This window comes from Sus scrofa, chromosome 1, assembly GCF_054392235.1.
Source record: "Sus scrofa isolate SSC_HxYL_T2T_F1_AM1 chromosome 1, Sscrofa_HxYL_maternal_Yorkshire_Landrace_v2.0, whole genome shotgun sequence".
Taxonomy (NCBI): domain Eukaryota; kingdom Metazoa; phylum Chordata; class Mammalia; order Artiodactyla; family Suidae; genus Sus; species Sus scrofa.
Window position 1 is genome coordinate 189480620 of NC_139383.1, and position 20906 is coordinate 189501525.

The 20906-nt window shown below is 35.4% G+C and overlaps 2 long non-coding RNA genes across 4 annotated transcripts in view; one reads left to right on the forward strand and one right to left on the reverse strand.

The window, feature by feature from the left end:
* Nucleotides 1-20906, forward strand: part of LOC146406913 (uncharacterized) — a 709993-nt gene that overhangs the window by 614059 nt on the left and 75028 nt on the right. Inside the window, exon 4 of one of the 2 annotated variants that reach the window (XR_014841485.1) lies at nt 4741-8127. The exons of the other annotated variant lie outside the window; for it this stretch is intronic. This is a non-coding gene — a long non-coding RNA (uncharacterized LOC146406913). Of the gene's footprint in view, nt 1-4740; nt 8128-20906 lie in introns of those variants that run through there. 2 annotated transcript variants of the gene reach the window in all.
* Nucleotides 1-20906, reverse strand: part of LOC110262098 (uncharacterized) — a 286132-nt gene that overhangs the window by 95304 nt on the left and 169922 nt on the right. The window lies entirely within an intron of this gene.

The window sequence follows — 20906 nt, forward strand, 5'->3', positions numbered from 1 at the left end:
ATATATGTGGTATTATCTAAGGGCACCATTCTATACCTTGGTCTTTGCTTTTTTAAATTTAGTTTTATGTTTTGTGGTGTACAGTATTTTTATTTCAGTATCCCAATATCTGATGGAGCTGCATGAAGTTTCATTGAACAAAAGTATCATTTTTTTTAAACTCTGTTGATGGACATCATGGTAGCTTTAAATTTTATTAGCTATTATTAAAGAACTCCCATAAAGATATTAATATATACTTTCACTCAACCAGCCTAAGAACAAGGCAGTGAGGACCCCTATTCTAAGGTATACTTTAGAGGGCTCCTCTGGCCCTGCTCTAAGCATGGCTCTGTCAAGAATATAAGAAAACCTCAGAACCAAGGGGATATTCCCACACAGAACCTATATTCTCTATTCTGGATTACAATGTGAGTACCTGGGACTAGAGAATTTCCTGTCCAAACAAACCTGGACCTGCTTCCAGGGACTAGAAGGGTCTCTTTCCTGAGTCTATTTTTCTCAGGGTAGACTGCACGTGACACTGAGGTTTCACAAAGCGGCCAAGTGCAAGTGAGAAGGTGGATGTGTGTGTATGGATGGAGTTTGATGCCATACATGAGTTTCTGGGCCCCTTCTGGTGAATGATTACATGGGGCTCGGACATGAAAAAGGCAGATTGAAAGCTGGCAACTAATATCCCATTATTCCATAAATTTAAGGCTCATCTGCTTTCACTATCAGGATCTAACAGTTTTTGTTTCCTGAACCCTTATCATTTAGTTGTGTTTTTTTTTTTTAATTTTTGCCAGTTTGACAGTTTCTAAATATATTTTATTGTATTTAAATTTGAATTTATTTAGTTCACATTTTCACATACTGATTGGCTACTTCAGTTTTTTCCAATATACTGCCTATTTGATTCTTTGCCCAGTTAAAAAATCAAAATAAAATTAATAGTTTCTAGTTCAAGACAGCAACAAAGAGGAATCCTGAATTAATCTTCTCACATAGACACACCAAATCTACAACTCTATATGAAAATATCCTCCTGAAAAGGAAAATGAAAAAGAAAAAGAAAACTAGATGAGTGATTCCTACATGTCAGGCAAGCAAGAAAATAGCCACATGAAACTGGGTAGAAGAGGCTGAGAAACAATCTCACCATAAACCCCACTCCTAGCACAATGACAACATTGGAAGGAAACTCACAAACCCAAGCTTTTTCCTGAGGACCAGAGTATTTGAACCCTGCACTTGGCACCTCAACTCTTAAGACTTGCACCTAAGAGATGAGATCCTAAAGCATATAGCTTTAAAAAGCCAATGAGACTTGCATAAATTAGTTCCACAAACCATAGCAAACTGAGATACAGTTCTCAAAGGGAACTATAAGTTCTCTGGCATGCAAACTCACCTACCGCATTGCCAGCTGATGCTAAACACCCAGAATTTCTGTAAAAAAAAAAAAGCTTATTTGATTATCTGAAACATAAAGTCTGAGGGACAAACATCTAATTTAACACACATCTAGGGGTCTACTGAAATACTCTCCAAAGATGAATAGTGAGCACCACCTTTATTTTCTCCCTCTGTCTCACTCCAGCTCATATTAATCTCCTGGAGAGAAGCTTGCACTCTTGTCTGGTGTTCCAATATATGTGGCTGCCACCCAGGCCCCACTTCTAGTACTCCTGGCTCTGGTGGTCAGCAGGGCTTACACTTATTTTTCCCATAGGACTATAACAAACAGAAACAATGTTCTTAACAGGTTATCAACCCCAGGGAACATCAATGAGGCAATATTAAGGATCCAAGTGTTCTGTGAAAAAAAGCCTGGTAGTTTAACTTCTCAGCTTCAGTCTGAGGGGCAGCTTCAGATTACACAAATACCTAAGGGTCAACTGAAATCCTCCCTAGAGACCTTGGAGGCAGTACCTTCATCCTCACCCTCTGTCATGCACTAGTGCGTTAGTATATCCTGAAGGGAAGCTTATACATGTTCACTTCCCACAGTTTTTGTAGCTGCTGCCCCAGGTATGACCCGTGATTGACTAGCTCTGGTGGCCAGTGGAGCTAGAACTCCTGGGTATCATAGGACTGGTAAAAAAAAAAAAAAATTAAGGTATGAAGTAATGGAATGATATGCCATGATCATGGATTGGAAGAATTGATATTGTTAAAATGTCCATTCAACCCAAAGCCATCTACAGACACAATGCAATTTGTATCAAAATTCTAATTTACTTCACAGAAATGGAACAAAGAATCCTAACATTTGTATTGTATTAAACTACGTAATTCCTAATTAGCAAAAACAATCTTGAGAAAGAATATAACAAAACTAGAAGCATCACATTTCCTAATTTCAAACAATTACAAAGCTGTAGTAACCCAAACACTATGGTACTGACATAAATAAAGACACACATAGGTCAATTAAACAGAATAGAGGGCCCAGAAATAAACACATACATATAGGGTCAATTAATTCAATAAAGGAGCTAAAAATAGAAAATGGGGAAAGGACAGTCTCTTCAATAAATGGTGTTGGGAAAACAAGACAGCAACCTGCAAAATAATGAAACTAGACAATTTTATACCATACACAAAAATTTACTCAGAATGGATTAAAGAATGGAATGTAAGACCTGAAGCCATAAAATTCCTAGAAGAAAAGATAAGCTCTTTGACTTTGTAGGATGTTTCTTTGCTTATTTTTTTGATACCAAAAACAAAGGCTACAATAGCAAAACTAAACACATGAGACTTTAACAAACTGAAAACTTCTACATAGCAAAGGAAATTATCAGTAAAATGGAAAAGGTAGCCTGAATGGGAGAATATGCTTACAAATTATATAGCTGATAAGGAGTTAATTTCAAAAATGCATAAAGAACTACAACAACACAATAGTAAAACAAGCAAAACAACAACAAAAACAATTAAAATTGACAGAGGATCTGGATAGGTATTTTTCCAAAAAAGACATACAAATAGCTTCCAGGTACAAGAAAATGTGTTCAACATCACTAAGCATCAGGGAAATGAAAATCAAAACTGCAATGAGATATCACTCCATACCCGTTAGAATGGCTAGACTCAGAAAGATAAATAAATGCTGGAAGGATGTGGAGAAAAGGGAACCCTTGTACACTGGGAAAATGAATTGGTACATTTACTTTGAGAAACAGAATGGAATTTCATCAAAAAAATTAAAATAGAGCTATCATGTAATCGAGCAAATCCACTTCTGAGTATTCATCCAAATAAAATGAAAACACTGACCTAAAAACATATTTACACCCACATATTAACTGCAGCATTGTTTACAATAGCCAAAATATGAAACAGCCTAAGTGTCCATCAATGGATGAATGGATAAAGTTGTGGTACATATATAAAATAAGTCAGACTGAAAAAAAAATAAATATCATATAGTTTCACTTATTGTTTTTTTTGTCTTTTGTCTTTTTAGGCCTGTACCCATGGCATATGGAGATTCCCAGGCTAGGGGTCTAATTAGAGCTATAGACCACAGCTGTACACCTGCACCACAGCTCATGGCAACACTAGATCCTTAACCTAATGAGTGAGGCCAGGGATCAAACCTGCAACCTCATGGTTCCTAGTCAGATTCATTTCCACTGCGCCATGACAAGAACTCCTAGTTTCACTTACATATGGAATCTAAAACAAAACAAAGCAAAACACCATATTCATAGATATGGAGGAGAGATTGGTGGTTGCTGGGGAGGGGAAGCGGGGGAATGAAACAGATGAAGGTACACAATATTTATTAAATAAGTCATGGAAATATAATTTACAGCATGGTGACTATAGTTACTAATATTGTTTGTATAATGAATGTTGCTCAGAGAGTAAATCTTATAAATTCTCATCTCAAGAAAAAAATATTTTTATCTATGTGTGGTTATGGATGTTAACCAAACTTATTTTGGCGATCATTTTACCATATACACAGAACCTGAATTATTATGTTGTACTTCCCAAACTAATATGTCAATTGTATCTCAATAAAAGGTCAGAATAATAGTTATTAAACTGTTCGCCTATATAATGTATTTCTCCTATCAGTTTATTCATTTTGTTATTATTATAGGTGTTTGATTATTGTGTGTAGGACACAACTGATTTTTCATTATTTTTTATTAAGTCCCACAGCCTTTTACTTCTTAACTGGCATGTTTATTTTAACATACTATGCTTTATATTCAGATTTTAATTATTCATTTGTTTTGTTGTTACCTATCTCTTGCTATATTGCCTTTGTCTTTTTTACCACCTCCTAGTAAATGTGGTAATTTACAATCCATTCCTTACTTTCAACTGGTTTACCTTCATAATTTTAAATCATATACTTAAAACTCAGTTTTCTAGGTTATAAAGTTTAGAAAATAACTATCATTTCCACACTATGAAAGGTAAGGTAAATACTTCCATTTTAACAACCTTTCCCTAGTTTGTTTTATTACTTTTATATTTTGACCTTTACAAGTTTATATTCTTATTTCTAAACATAACATGCCTGTAATTTTTACCTTTACTTTTACATTTATATGAATTCAAAATGCACAGGTAGGTTTTCAGGCTATTGCTTCCTCATTGCCTTGGATTGTTTTGTTTTAAATTTTAACTTTTCAGTTGTGTGATAGATGATGAAATTGGTCCCAGTACTTTTCAACTTCTCCTATAAGAGATTAATTTATGTCTTTATCCCTCTCGACATGCTTTACCCAGTGGAATGCTGCAGAGTGATGACATGTGGATTCTGACCCAAGATCTCAGGAGGCCTTGCAATTTCTGCTTTAGAAACCCCTGCCATCTCCACCTGCAAAAATTCCTGTAGATGATGAGAGACATGTGACCCTGTTACCCTCATTGGCACAGCCAAAACTAACCATGAGACATTCGAATGAGGCCACCTGGATCACCCATCTGCCAGGAGACATGTAGCTAAGAGCAGATGCCTGAGAGCCCAAAGACATTGATCAAGTTGCCCAGATAAGGAAAACTGCTCGATCTACACACATAATCATGAGCTAAATAAGAGCTCTGGTTTTAAGTGACTACATTTTGGGGTGATTTGTTTCCTAGCAAAAGCTAACTGATACAGGTTGGTTGACAGAATTCATAACTAAGATTTTTTTCCCTCTACATTATCTCATGGGCATCATACTCTGAGTCCTTTTTTAAGAACAGACTGTTGCCTGTATAAATGGATAAAAAGTTAGCTACTTATTAAATTTTGGAATCATACCTTTTTAAACTCAGAATTCTGCAAACATGATCTACAATCTTTTGATACTGCATACTGCTATGAAGGATTTGAGTAGGGCTAATTTTTCCTCTTGAAGTTAACTGCCTTTTCAGACGGATGACTATACTACTCTTTATTTAATCTTGAACATTTGCCTTTATGCCATACTACACCTCAGGACTGATAGTTCTACTTTTTTTTAGAATGTGGCATTCCAAATTTAGATTTGAAAGTTCAGTTCTTCTTTCTTATATAGAAAGTGTTATTGACTTTTGTATTTATTTCAAGCTCAAATTCACAGACATCAACTAAGCAAAGTTGCATCTTCACTCTCTCATCTTTATGGCTGTTTTCATTGCTTTGTCCACATTGTCTCCTCAAACATGTTTTTGCATCTACATTATCTAGCAGTGAGAACACAGAGTTGAAAAGATTTTGCACATATATAATTTAATTTGATATAGCCTATACTCCTAATAAAGAGATGTAGCTGTGGCATGATGTCTGTGCCTCAGTTTCCTCATCTATAGAACATAGATAAGAATAATGTAACTAATAGGATTTTTCTGAATACTGAGTGAGACTCATAAAAGTAAGACCCTCAGAAGAGTTCCTAGTATGTAGTAAATAAATATTAGCATTAAGCAATTAAGTATTTATTAGCATTCTAAATTATTATGGGATCTTTTTTCATCATACATTCTACTTACTGCTTCCAATGTGGTTTTAATTTTTGTAATGGCTTTACTCTTATCTTCAGTTTTGTTCCATAGCTCAGCCATCATTTTTACAATTTTTTTTCTATTTTTCTGTTCTGCTGTTTCAACTTCTCTACTATTTTGTCCTAGTTTTTTTTTTCTTTGAGTCCATGTCTTTTATTTCCCCTTACTATTTATTTATTTATTTATTTATCTATCTATCTATCTATCTATCTATCTATCTATCTATCTATCTATACACATGGCATATGGAAATTCCCAAGTCAGGGATTGAATCCAAGCCACAGCTGTGACACAGCTGTGGCTGTGGCAATGCTGGATCCTTAATCCACCATGCCAGGCCAGGGATCTGCACCAGGGATCTCAGCATTTACCCAAGCAGCTGCAGAAAAAAATGCCACATCCTTAACAGTGGAAACTCCTCCATGTACTTTTTAGGATCAAATTCTACTTTTCTAATATAAATTAAAACCATCCCACATGTGCCATCACAACCACCATTTTGGTGACTTGCTTACACTGAAAAGAGAAATCCCAAAACACAAGGTGAGACAGGAATCAAGTGATTTAAGATTTTTCTGTTGCTGAGAACCTACAAATCTAGTTTCTGTTTCCCCTCTCTGCCCTCTCCTATATAATCTCTACTGTACTGTTTTGGTGTTAGAACTCCAGGCTGCATAAAGTAATGTCTTGTTTGAGTCCAAATGCTGCTGGTACCTCACATCCCTGCACTTGATTTTAGCCATAGCTCTAGTGGACAGTTCTGGGTGGGCACAGTCTCACTTCAGGCCTCCAGTATCTAATCTGCAGCAAGAATTGTGCATCCTTCTGCTGTAGTCTCAATTGCTACTCAGATACTTCAGAAGCCTAGTTATTTCTCACAGGTACTATTTGGAAGCACAGGGCAGGCGGGGACCCTTGAAACAGCCTTTAACCAACAGGGACAGGTCCCTCAAGATAAATGTTTTGCCTCTTCCTTCAAATGAAAAATTCCCAGAGGCACTCGGTAAACTTCTCAGAGGTCCCAGTGGAATCTAAGGCTCATTACTCACCATAACAACTTTGATAACACTCTGGCATTCAGGCTTTCCCTGTCTTTTTCTCTCCCTCCCTGATCTCTAACTCCTGTTTCAGGAATCACTGTCTAAATAATCTTTGCACCAAAATCCTTATCTCAGGCTCTGCTCTGAAATAACCCAAACTAAGACATATACAATCTCTCTTTAAGCACTTTTCCTACATTTCTTTGCAATATGGAACTTAACCCAAACTAATATCCCCAAAATTTCTAGTAGCCTATTCCTGTCCCAAGTTCTTATGATTTACACTAATGTATTGCTCCTTTACCAATTCAAGATCAAATACATTCAAATATTTAAATAAATATGCATCCTGATTGATATTGAGAGTTATAGATGACCTTGGCTCAAGCAAACAGGGGGGTTTCTTCTTTTTAAAATTGTCATGTTTTTCATTCAAAAAGGATGATTTCTGTTGAGCAGATTTAGATAAATACTAAATCCCTAAAGATAAGAAATTATTTTATTATCATAGAGCTTCCAAAAATATTATGTGATTTTTCTGAAAAATAAAGAGGTTGGGAGTCAACACTAAATTCTTTTTGAAATTTATAATTCTGTGCTTGGTGCTAAAGCCATAGTTCCATGATATTGAATAGAAAATTCAAAAAGCATCCTTCATCTGGAAAGCTTAGAAACTTTGAGTAATTAAAGCAGAAGTAGATGGTCTAAATATTAGATAACCAATGGTGAAGGGAATTTACCTTTTGTTTCTCATACCTGAACTGTATAATCAGGGAGAAGGGTTGTATGAATAGCAACATCTACAAATAGGGAAAGAACACATTTTAATAATTAGTTCAAACTTTATTTCCATTTAATTTAAACTAGAATTATAAACAAATACAGCCAGCTAAAATTTATCTACTTTCCTTCCCTTTGAAAATGCATTTATTATTAATATTTGCATACTTTGTAAAAAGTATGATAGGAAGAAATATTATAAAAATTTTGCAATATGCTAATTGTAGATAGTGACTTAGAAGAGCAAAGGATTCTCAATTAACATTCTATTTTGAGTATTAGCATCACATGTTGTTGAAAATATTTAATCTCCTGGCCATAAAAATATCCTAAATTTTAAAAAAAATTATAATTGGCTTACCTACTAATACTGGAATTTCCTTATATAACACGTAAATGTACACACTAAAATTCTAAATGACTTACTGAGTTAACACTGTCCATAAAATCTAATTACTAAAAACTGGGTTTGAAACAGCATGTCTTAAAGTAACTCATTTGTTCAGTAGTGGTATTTTTAGAATGCCTTCTGTCTTCCATGCTATGCTAGGCAGCAGGAAGGAGATGGGACCCTTGGCTGCACAGAGCTGACAGTCAAGAGATTACCAACATGTAAACAGGCAACCTTAATACAGAATGAGTAATGTCATGATCAGAGAAAAACAGAAAGCTATGGGAACACCCAGGACTGCCTAAACCAGATGTATAGGATAGGAATGATTTTTCAAAAGAAATCCTTATCTAACTGCCTAATACTTGAAATAAAAAACTTTGTTATTACAAAGCTGATTCCCCAAAAGAGATCAAAAGAAACTACTTACCTGAAAAATTCCATGAAAGTTAGCATGATTTTGCATTTTCATGTCTTTAAATAGGCAGATAGAAAGAGAATGCTTTCAATATAAATCTGTCTTTGAACAGATTTTTTCCTGAAACTAATTTATTGACTATGATTAATTCTACATAAACATCCTAAAAGAACAAAGTTTTAAGACTTGAAATTATTTAGGAGAAAATAACCCAAACACCTTCATTAAATGCACTTTGATAAAGGCCAAAGACTATTGTTAATTCTAATTAAAGTTCTTTATAATGTTCCAAAGGATAAAGAACAGAGAAGATAATGACCTAAAAGAGAGTCTGATTACCTCAAGGTATAATTCTGTTTCTTTAGAAGACAAATGTTATATGAAGGTAAATCAATACCAGATAGAAGAGTTTCAGCCCATTTAACTGTACTAATATTTAATATTTATTGAGCATTAGCAATACAAGGGAACAGTTTAAAATTTCAAGTTAGTCATGGTCACTTGCAAAAGACAGTTATTTCATTTCTAAATGCATTTGAGTCCCAGCCATAATTCTTGCAATATTATGCATTATATGTTATAGATCTAAATGGTAATTGTTATAGAACAGTTAAATTCTTCACAGCTGACTTTAGACAAAATCAATGTTAAGTGTTCACAGCCATAAACAACAAGCATAGTGATAGATAAAACTATTAGTATAAAATTGTTTAAATATATAAAAGTCAACGTAATCTATTAAAAAATAGCAGCAAGTTTGAAGAATAAAAAACATGTAAAATCAATTTCATTTCTATAGAATACTAACAAGCAATTAGAAATGGAAATTTTATAAAATATTATTTGCAAATAAAAAGGTGTAATAATCTGACAAAATATGACAAGGCCTAAACACTACAAAATAGTGATAAGAGATTAGAAAGAATAAATAAATGGATAGATATACTATGTTTATGAATCAGATGATAAGGTGTTAAGATGTTGATTCTCTCAAATCTATCTATAGATTTAATACAATCTCGATCCATATTCTCTTAGGCTTTTTGGTAGAAATTGAGAAATTGATTCTAAAATCTTCATGGAAATGCAACGGATATGGAATAGCCAAAACAACTTGGAAAAGAACAATGTTGGAGAACTAGCACCACCAGATTTCAAGATTTCTTATAAACTAGAGTCATCAAGACAGTATGGTACCAAAAAAAAAAAAAAGAAAATATCAATGAAAAGATAAACAAATCAATAAACCTTTAGTCAGACTCATCAAGAAAAAGAGAGGTCCCATATCAATACAATTACAAATGAAAAAGGAGAAGTTACAACTGACATCACAGAATACAAAGGATTATAAGATACTACTATAAGCAACTATATGTCAATAAAATGGACAACCCAGAAGAAATGGATAAATTTTTAGAAAGGTACAACCTTCCAAGACTGAATGAGGAAGAAAGAGAACAGATGAATAAACAAATCACAAGTATTGAAACTGAAAATGTGATTTCAAAACTTCCAATAAACAAAAGTCAAGGCCCAGTTGGCTTCATAGATGAATTCTATCAACCATACAGAGAAGAGTTAACACCTATTATTATGAAACTCTTCCAAAAAACAACAGATGAAAGAATACTCCGAAGCTTCTTCTAAGAGGCCACCATTATCCTGATACCAAATCCAATACAAAGACAGCACAAAAAAAAATTATAGACCAATATCATAGATGAACATCCTCAATAAAATATTATCAAACTGAATACAACAATACGTTAAAAGCATCATACAGGTGTTCCTGTCATGGCTCAGTGGTTAATGAACCTGAGTAGTATCCATGAGCAGGCGAGTTCAAACCCTGGCCCCACTCAGTGGGTAAAGGATCCAGCATTGCTATGAGCTGTGGTGTAGGTCGCAGATACAGCTCAGATCCTGTGTCACTATGGCTGTGGTGTATGCCAGCAGCTACAGCTCCAATTTGACCCCTAGCCTGGGAACTTCTGCCTGTGCAGCCCTAAGAAAAAAAAAGCATCATACATTATGATCAAGTGGAATTTATCTCAGAGATGCAAGGATTCTTCAGCATCTGCAAGTCAATCAATGTGATACACCATGTCAAAAATTTGAAGAATAAAAACCACATTGTCAACTCAATAGATGCAGAAAAAGCTTCTGACAAAACTAAAGGCCATATTTGATCAAAATTATCCAGAAAGTGAGCAAAGAAGGAACCTATCTCAATGTAATATAGTCTATTTATGACAAACCCAAAGCTAAAAATTCTCCATGGTGAAAAACTGAAAGCATATCCACTAAGAGCCGGAACAAGACAAGGATGTCCACTCTCACTACTATTATTCAACATAGTTTTGGAAGTACTACCCATGGCAATCAGAGAACAATAAATAAATAAAAGGAGAAAAGAAAAAAAAAACCTGTCACTGTTGGCAGATGACATGATACTAAACATAGAAAATCCTAAAGATGCTACCAAAAAATTGCTTGGTATCATCAATGAATTTGGCAAAGTTGTATACAAAAATAATACACAAAATATCTTACATTCCTATACACTAACAATGAATGATCAGAAAGATAAATCAAGGAAACAATCCCATTTTCCATCACATCAAAGAGAATAAAATACACAGAAATATGCCTACCTAAAGAGAAAAAAATATCTGTACTCTGAAAACTATAAGACACTGACGATGGAACTTAAAGATGACTGAAACAGATGAAAAGATATACCATGTTCTTGGATTGGAAAAATAAATATTGTCAAAATGACTGTACTACCCAAGGCAATCTACAGATTCAACAAAATCCCTACCAAATTACCAATGGCATTTTTCACAGAACTAGAACAAAAAATACTTAAATGTATACGGAAACACAAAATCCTGAATAACCAAAACAAATTTTCTCTCTCTTTTTTTTCCTCTTTTTTAGGGCTGCACTGTAGCATACAGAGGTTCCCAGACTAGGGGTCAAATTGGAGCTACAGCCGCCAGCCTATGCCACAGTCTCAGCAGTGCAGGATCTGAGCCACATCTGTGACCTACAGCACACCTCATGATAATGCTGGATCCTTCACCCACTGACCAGGGCCAGGGATCAAACCTGCAACCTCATGGTTACTAGTCTGATTTTTTTCCACAGAAACGCAATGAGAACTCCTTGAATAGCCAGAGAAATCTTGAGGAAGAAAATGGAACTGAAAAAATCAGGCTCCCGGCTTCAGACTATACTATAAAGCTTCAGTCATCAAAATATGGTACTAGCACAAAAACAGAAATAAAAATCAGGGGACAGGATAGAAAACCCAGAAATAAACCCACACACCTATGGTCAACTAATCCATGCCAAAGGAGGCAAAAACATACAGTGGAGGAAAGACAGTCTCTTCAATAAGTGGTGCTTGGAAAACTGGACAGCTTCATGTAAAATAATAAAATTAGAAAATTCTCTTATACCATGCACAAAAATAAATTCAAAATAGATTCAGGACATAAACATAAGATCAGGTACTATAAAACTCTTAGAGGAAAACATAGGCAGAACACTCTTTGACAGAAACTGCAGCATTAATTTTTTGGACTCACTTTCTAGAGTAATGAAAATTAAAAAATAAATAAACAAATGGGACCTAATTAAACTTAAATTTTTTTGCATAGCAATGGAAACCATAAAAAAAAGACAATCCACAGAATGGAAGAAAAATCCTGCAAACAAAGCAACTAACATGGGATTCATCTCCAAAATAAACAAAAATATAATACAACTTTATATCAAAAAACAACCCAATCAAAAATGGGCAAAAGACATAAAAAGACATTTCTTCAAAGAAGAGAGACATATGGCCAAAAACGTACATGAAAAGATGATCAACATTGCTAATTATTAGAGAAAATCAAACAAAAACTACAGTGAGGTATCACCTCATGCCAGTCAGAATGGCCATTATTTAAAAGTATATAAACAATAAATCCTGGAGAGGGTATGGAGGGAAGGAACCCTCCTACATTGTTGGTGGGAATGTAAATTGGTACAACCACTATGGAGAATAGAATGGAGTTGTTTTTTTTTTTTTAATCTAAATATAGAACTATTATATGATCCAGCAACTCCACTTTGGGGCATATGTCAAGAAAAAAACATAATTTGAAAAGATACATGCTTCCCAATATTCACTGCAGCACTATTTACAAAAGTCATCATCAGAGGATGATGTGCATCAACAGAGGATTGGGTAAGAAGATGAAGTGTGTATATAAATATATTACATAATACATATTTTATATGTATTATGTATGTGTATATACATATATATACACACAATGAAATATTAGTCATAAAAAGCATGAAATAATGCCATTTGCAGCAACGTGGATGGACCTAGAAATTATTACACTAAGTGAGGAAAGCCAGACAGAGAAAGACAAATATCATAGGCTATCACCTACCTGTGGAATCCAATGAAAAATGACATAGAAGAACTTATTCACAGAACAGATACAGACTCAAAGATTTCAAAACTAAACTTACAGCTATCAAAGGGGAAACATTAGGAGGAGGGATAAACGGGGATATTGGGAGTGGCATTTACACACTGCTATATACAAAATTATAAGTAACAAAAGACCTATTGCATGGCACAGGGAAATCTACCCAATACTCTATGATGATCTATATGGGAAAAGAATCTTAAAAGAATGGATATAAGTATATGTATAACTGATTCATTTTGTTGTACACCTGAAACTAACACAACATTGTAAGTCAACTATATACCAATAAAACTTTAAAAAAGGGAGTTCCCGTTGTGGCTCAGTGGTTAACGAATCTAACTAGGAACCATGAGGTCGCGGGTTTGATCCCTGGCCTTGCTCAGAGGGTTAAGGATCTGGCATTGCTGTGGCTGTGGTGTAGGCTGGCAGCTACAGCTCCAATTAGACCCCTAGCCTGGGAACCGTGATACGCCATGGTGCAGCCCTAGAAAAGACAGAAAAAAAAAAAAAAAAAAAAACACAAAAAAGAAGCCAGTATGGTAATATTGTAAAGATAGAAAAATAACTCAATGGAACAGAATGGAAACTCCAGAAATATATGAAAAACTAATTTCCAACAACATTGCAAAGACAATTCAGTAGGGAAAAAACAATCTTTTCAATAACCATACAAAAAATCAAGTTCTAATCTGATACAAAAATTAACTTAATTGATCATGAACAAAAGCATTAAAAGAAAGTATAGGAGAAAAATCTTTGTGTCCTTGGGATCAGCAAATGTTTCTTAAACACAGCACCAAAAAAATGCAACCCATAAAAGAAAAAAACTGATACATTGGACTTTATAAAAATTAAAATGTGTTCTCTATGAAACATTCTGTTAAGAAAAGGAAAAGACAAACCATCATTGTGAGAAAACATTTGCAAATCATTTCTCTGATAAAGGAAAATGCACCTACATGTCTAATGCCTTGAAAATTGTATGCTTTAAACATGCGCAATCTATTATGTGTCAGTTATACCTCAATAAACCTGTTTTGAACATTTACTGAAATATTTCTACTTCATTAGGTAAAGTGTATTCTATAATGTCACCGTCTTCTTTTCTGGTATGGATTGTTCCCATTATTTCCCAGAATAAAATATAAAAAGCAGCTTGCCAAATTCATTCTAAGCAGTTTTCAGGCAGTTTTCTGGAATCTGAGAAACTTTTGCAAACAGGAATGAAAATACGTGCTGCCATTTCATGAGTCTCTTCAGAGGAGCACTTATCCTCAAATGAACATTAACCTTGGAAAGTACAGTAATCAGACCCAGTTAGCAACCAAATTCCAGAACAGGAATTTAACTGTTTTTCAACTCATTTTTCTTGTCTCAATGTTACTTACTATGTCCTTAGGTAGAAATGATTTCCACCTATTCAGCCTTACTCTTAGCAACTTTAAAGATGATCTTTTCCTAGACTATCTGGGCAATGAATAGAGATTGGGTCAGCAAGGATATCATACAATATAAATAAAGACTGTATAGATCTAATGCATCACCTTGTCTCAACTTTTGTACAAGCAAAGATGAAACAACATAACCATATACTGAAAATTCCCGTTTAGCCAAACGTGAGGAATAGTAATGTGTCCACTGAATACCAGGGGATAACAGAGAAAATATAATTCCATGTAAATCATGGCCACATTTGTAAACATAATAAAACCAAGCAACATACCAAGCAATTAAATTGGGAGTCAAACCAGGTAAGAATTGGCTTTAAGTTTACAAGGAAAGAGAGAATTATTGAAAGGAAAACTTTCAATGTGAGTAGAAGGTATAGTGACCATTTTACAAGATAGGCATGATTGAATCATTCCATATGCCCAATATGGCACTTAAATTCTGAATGTGTTTACCCAGAATGACTTGCAATATATGTGTAACACCAGTGCATCTAGAAATGAAGGTCAAGAAAGGATCGAGAAAGGGAAGTTTGATAAGTGCGGTTATCCAAATTTAGCTAAACTTTCATTCAAAATAAAAACCCATAGAATCCACACCTTAGACATGAGAATTAGAAAAAAAATACAAGACTCATATTATTCTTTTACCTTTTTAAAGCATATAAGTTTTTACTTCCATGCAATTTTAGGTTCCCATAGGACCAACCTTTATTAAATACATCAAGACACTCTCTAATCTATTTAAAGTGTCAAGGCATTTTCAGCACTGGGCCAGAGGGTTAATGTCATCACAAGAAAAGCTCTAATAACTCAAGTACAATTTTTATGTGATACACTCAAAGAAATTATTATAATGAATGGGACATCACTGTAAGTACTGGGGGCATTTTCAAGTGAAAAATGGTTTAACATGAAAACATAATTAAATTCCAGACAAAATGAGTCAAAAATAATTTAGCAGCATTCTTAATATACAGTTAGCTGATTTGCTCATTCCATTTAATTTATCACAGTCCACATGGTAAAAACAAATAAGTCAAATGCAATGGCAGCTTTATAATAAGTAAAGATATTCTGATCATCCTTAGCTTATACCATCTTTTCCGTGGAGAAAATCACCCCAAGACATTTAAATCATCCTATTTATTGCTTAAGACAAAGGCAAGGTACTTTGTATGAAAAAGGCATTGAACTGAAAAGCCCAGTCATAGATTTAACCACAGACAAGTCAGAGCTTTCTAAATCTGTTTTTCTTTACATAAAATGGAGATCAGGTAAAAATATAAAATCTAAAACTCTACATTCATGTGTTGCTCAGGAAATATGAACCAAGCAGAAAAATGGAATGAGGGAAAAATAAGTCTGTTAACTATTATATGACAGGCATTATAGAATTCAAAACCTCAAAATTATAAGTAATAATTCCTATATTTTTCTATACACTATTTCAAGCTCCTCTGTTTTCAATTACCCAATAAAAATATACAATTGCATGTGATACTAAAATACTGGTAACAAAAGGACTTTGAATATTTCTAAATCAAAATACGATTCTTCAGGGCGTTCCCATTGTGGTGCAGCAGCAAAGAATCCGACTAGTATCTGTGAGGATATAGGATCAATCCCTGGCCTTGCTCAGTGAGTCAGACAACCAGCATTTCTATGAGCTGTGGTATAGGTTGCAGATGCAGCTAGGATCCCATGCTGCTGTGGCTGTGGCATAGGCCAGCAGCTCTAGCTCTGATTTGACCCCTGGTCTGGGAACTTGCATGTACCATGGTGCAGCCCTAAAAAGCAACATGTATGTATGAGTCTTCAAAGTTCTGTATGTCCATATGAAGTATCTCACTGCCTAATAAAGTCCATATGCCCTTTGTTCAAGCCTTTCATGCATTTTTAACAACTCCTCTTTTAGTTGTGTTTCTGTTTCTCCAGCAGTCCCTGTCTTAAATTTTCAGGAACACTTGCTCACTCTTCCTTAAATAAATCACAGTTTTTCATGATATTTTCTCCTTTCTACTTGTGAAGTTCTTACATCTTTAGTCAGCTGTAATGCCACCTCTGCTGTGAAGATTTCCCTAGTTGTTTCCTGCACCTGTAAAGATAGTTTTTCCCTCTCTGTTTGTGGTGTAGTGAAAAGAACAGAGAATCCAGAGTCTAGCATGAATCCAAAATTCCCAGCTTCCACTACTGATCATCTGATCCTAAGAAACTAACTTACCAAATCCCTCTAATCTTGGTTTTCTCATCTTTTTTTCTTTTTTAACAGCCACACTGGCAACATATGTAAGTTCCTGGGCTAGGGATGGAATCTAAACTGCGGTTGTGACCTATACTACAGCTGAAGCAACACTGGATTTTTTAACCCACTGTGCATAGCAGGGGATCAAAACTGTACCTTTGCACTAACCCAAGCCAATGCAGTCGAATTCTTAACCCACTGTTCCATGGCAGGAACTCCATTTTTCTCATATTTAAAGTACTTTGGCTCAGCAATTGCTTTATTATATAATATGAGAGCCAGATACCATAATATATATAAACCACATAGATCAGAACCTAGCACATAATAGGTTTTTAATGAATGATGGCTATCATTATTAGTGTTCCACACTATTCTATATAAGAGTGCACTGTCAAGGGAATTCTTACTGTGGCACAGTGGGTTAAGGATCCAGTGTTGTCTTTATGGCAGAAAGGGTTCAATCCCTAGCCTGGCACAATGTGTTAAAGATCCAGTGTTGATGTCACTGTGGTGTAGGTTGCAGCTGTGGCTTCGATTCTATCCCTGGTCCAGGAACTTACATATGCCACAAGTTTGGCCCCCCCAAAAGTGCACTGTCATTATTTCATTTATGTCTATCCTCACACTAGACCATCAGAGGAAGGTGCCATATTTAATCATTGGATTCTTTACAACTAGCATAATGCTGGCAGAGAGTGGCTGCTAACTAAAGAATGGACAGATGGAAAGATGGATGAATATAAGTCATAAAGCATAATACCTTATTTTAGAGTTTAAGAAACCAAGGTCCAGGAGTTCCCCTTGCGGTGCAGTGGAAATGAATCTGACTAGGAACCATGAGGTTGCCTCACTCAGTGGGATGAGGATCCGGCATTGCCATGAGCTACATGAGCACAGACACGGCTTGGATTTAGCATTGCTGTGGCTGCGGTGTAGGCTGGCAGCTGTAGCTCTGATTGGACCCCTAGCCTGAGAACCTCCATATGCTGCAGGTGAAGCCCTAAAAAGACAAAAGACAAAAAAAGGAACCAAAGTCCAGCCTATTTAAGTGACTTGCTGTAAACCACACTTCTAGTTAGTCAAAGAAAGAATGTGATAGAACACAAGTAGAGAGTATTTAGTTATTGGAACCTGTCTAGTTTGTAACTGCATCTCCTCCTCCAAGTGCTTTTTGGATGAGGTTTAAAATTAGGTAGGTCTACTTTCTTCCAATATCTGTTAAGTCATGTGACCCAGGCTAAACAATCAGAGCAGCACCCCACTTCCCCTATGGGCCACTGTGATTAGTTCAGTGGTAGAATTGTAGCTCAAGCAAGGTGAGAGTTCTTTATAAAGCCACTACTATCATGCGCTTGGGTTGTGGGATGGAAATCCTGTGAAACTGGATTGTGATGATCATAATATAACTACAGATGAGATAAATTCATTGAATAATAAAAAATAATAATAATAAAAAGCCACTGCTATCCTTGGATTGATGTTGCTCTGAGATCAAAGCTTACCTAAATGATAGAATGGGAAATGAAAGGGAAAGAGAATAAATGTTAACATCTTCAGAAACTGTCTCAGGCTGCAGCTGAAGCTCCCTTTGTACTTCTACTATTTGTTTTACCAGTACAAGTTGTGCTTCTTGTATTTGCAATGGTAAAAATCCTAATACAATTTGTTTCCTAATTTCTAGTCCCATGTACTTCCTGTACACCTTCATGTTTGCTAAGTAACTACCAAATAATGTAAAATATCAAAAAAGACAGGTAGCAGTCCACTAAGCCAAGTGTTTCATTTCTAATGGCAAACCTGATGTGTTTAATCTTGTGTATCCACCAATTAATAGAGTATCCCAAATTTGAACAAAACGAAATCACTAAAGCTTGCTATTCACAAGTATCATCCCTTACCATTTATAGAAATCATATTTTTAATTGGAAAAGTATATTATTTGCCCCCAGTCAGTTTTATTTTGTGTACAGTGCTTACACAAAAGCATTTAACCCTGAGCTATCACTAAGTCTGTAATATTTTAAAACAACATTATCTGTTTCACACAGAGCTATCAACACAATCTACACCGTATTACTTACCTTTATGGAAAATTTCATTACTATAAAACAAGTTTTCAAATTAAAAGTATAAAATGAGTATTTCATCAGTGGGATCCATTAAACTAGTTCATTAAAGACACCTTTTAAGAAGTCAAAACCTAAATCATTCTCTCACTGACCAATGTCTTTAACCTAGATGACAGATGAATTTTATATCTTTAACCTAAATATAGTTTAAAATCCTGCTGATTTATAGTGCAGGCTGGAATTTAATAAATGTCCTTTATAAAGATGGGGAAGTTAGTTTTACACAATGTGTCACTAATGGCTGAAATTTAAAACAAACTTCCAGTAAGTCACCCTAATAGTCCAGTATTTTTTGTTCTACAAATCCTGAGTTATTTTGTTAAACCATCATCTGGACATAGGATTTCTCTACAAAGTGGGAAAAAGTCTTGGAGCTTTATTGGGGAAAAATGAAATTGTCCTCTGTGCTCTCACAATCCCAGAAAGAGTATCCCAGACTCACCAAGATAATCTTCTTTACTTAAAGTCAACTAATTTGGGACCTTAAGTATATCTTCAAAATTTGTTCACAGCAGTACCTAGATTAGTGACTGATTGAATAGCTGGGAAACATATGAAATCTAGGGGGCAGGAACCCTGGATCTATCTTAGAATTCTACTTACCACACAGGGGGGAGAATAGAATGGGCCTAGGAAATCTGGAATTGACTTAGAAACCCCTAATTGAGTGTGTTACTGTTGCACTATGATAAAGTTCCTAGTCATTTCTAGTGGAATATAGCTCAGGATAGAAATGAGTCAATATTGGAAAATTTCTTTAAAAATGGTTCTACATGGAGTTACCGTCGTGGAGCAGTGGTTAACGAATCTGACTAGGAACCTTGAGGTTGCAGGTTTGATCCCTGGCCTTGCTCAGTGGGTTAAGGATCTGGCATTGCTGTGGCTGTGGTGTAGGTTGCAGACGCGGCTCGGATCCTGCGTTGCTGTGGCTCTGGCGTAGGCCAGTGGCTACAGCTCCGATTCGACCCCTAGCCTGGGAACCTCCATATGCCACGGGAGCGGCCCAAGAAATGGCAAAAAGACAAAAAAAAAAAAAAATGGTTCTATATGACATACACTGGAGTCTGTCACCCATGTTATCTGTACCCACTCATGTTATACCTTGTTTTATTTGCTTCACTCTATTGCACTTCACAGATAACGTGTTTTTTACAAATTGAAGGTTTGTGGCAATCCTGCACTGAGCAAGTTTATCAGCCCCATTTTTCCAATAGTATTTGTTCGCTGTGTGTCTCTGTGTCACATTTTGGTACTTCTCACAATATTTCAGACTTTTTCATTATTGTTACATTTGTTATGGTGATCTGTGATCAGTGATCTTTGATGTTACTGTGCTAACATATTGGAGGCTCAGAACACAGTCAACGGTTTTTAACAACTAAGTATTTTTTATTAAGGTATGAAGATTTTTTTAAGATATTCTACTGCACGCTTAATAGGCTACATATAGTGTAAATGTAACTTTTATATGCTCTGGGAAATAAAAAGTCCATGTGACTCACTTTACTAAGGTGGTCTGGAACCAAATCCACATTGTCTCCTAGGTATGCCTATTAACAATTAAGCTCATATGTAAATCTGGTATCATCACATGGAATTGAGGTCCAAGTCCCTTGAAAACTGTATGTTCAGCCCCATGATACCAGAGTGAACACAGGTACGTGATATTATCATACTTGCCCACAAGTCTCCCAGCCTTTTCTACCTTCAGCTAATTGTATTCGAACACTTGCTAGCATTATTTACATCCTACAATATCTTTCAGCCAAATCTGGAGCTATCCAATTTCATCTGTTTTCTTTAGGTCATGCCTAAGACTGTTGAGTAGCAGGCTGGAACACCAGGAAATGTCCTGTGTACATAAATCAGTGTCGGGGGCGGGGGGCGCTAGGATATTAGTTTTTCTCCCTGACCAACTTTTTTACCACCTGGGTGATGGAACCCAGGTGAGACTCAAGTCTCAGGGTC